At 43.0% G+C, this 907-nt stretch overlaps 1 pseudogene; it reads left to right on the forward strand.

Annotated features, from left to right (window-relative positions):
* The window catches only part of LOC106734198 (nucleolin-like), a 20,693-nt pseudogene extending 20,129 nt beyond the window's left edge, over nucleotides 1-564 (forward strand).
* Nucleotides 565-907: the final 343 nt, after the last annotated feature.

Consider the following 907-nt stretch of genomic DNA (forward strand, 5'->3'; position numbering starts at 1 on the left):
TGGAGCTGCAAGGACCCAGGGGATCACCTAATGCAAGAAGTCAGCCTTCCAAAACTCTGTCAAAGGTCTGTCTGAGGATACCACTGAAGAGACATTAAAGGAGTCTTTTGATGGCTCTGTTCGTGCAAGGATAGTCACTGACCAGAAAACAGGATCCTCCAAAGAGTTTGGTTTTGTAGGCTTCAACGTGAAGAAGATGCCAAAGCTGCCAAGGAGGCCATGGAAGATGGTAAAATTGATGGAAACAAAGTTACCTTGGACTGGGCCAAGCCTAAAGGTGAAGGTGGCTTCGGCGGTCAAGGTGGAGGCAGAGGAGGCTTTGGAGGCCGATGTGAAGGCAGAGAAGGCAGAGGTGGATTTGGTGGCAGAGGCCAAGGAGGCTTTGAAGGGCGAGGTTGCTTCTGAGGAGGGAGAGGAGGAGGAGGAGACCCCACGTCACATCACAAGGAAAGAAGACAAAGTTTGAATAGTTTCTCTGTCCCTCTGTCTTCCCTCTTCCATTTGAAAGAAGGGACTCTGGGGTTTTTACTCTGTTACCTTATCACTGATAGAGCCTTCTCAGCACATTCAAGACATTGTGCAGTCCTGTGGTCTACTTGGAAAGCCATAGAAATAACGTTTCAAAGGAGATACTCTTGTTGGTTTTGACTGGATATTCATATAAACTTTTTAAAGAGATGAGTGATAGAGCTAACCCTTATCTGTAAGTTTTGAATTTACATTGTTCATCCCATGTACAAAACCATTTCATTGTTCATCCCATGTACAAAACCATTTTTTTTCTACAAATAAGTTATTTTTTTTTCTTGCATTGGGCAATTGTAAAGTAAAGCAGAATGTTTTATTATGATTTTTGCTTCAATGACTTCAGGAGAAATTTTAAAAAGTCCTAAACTCTGGTGTCACG

The sequence above is a fragment of the Tupaia chinensis genome, unplaced genomic scaffold (genome assembly GCF_000334495.1).
Source record: "Tupaia chinensis unplaced genomic scaffold, TupChi_1.0 Scaffold149666_1, whole genome shotgun sequence".
NCBI lineage: Eukaryota > Metazoa > Chordata > Mammalia > Scandentia > Tupaiidae > Tupaia > Tupaia belangeri.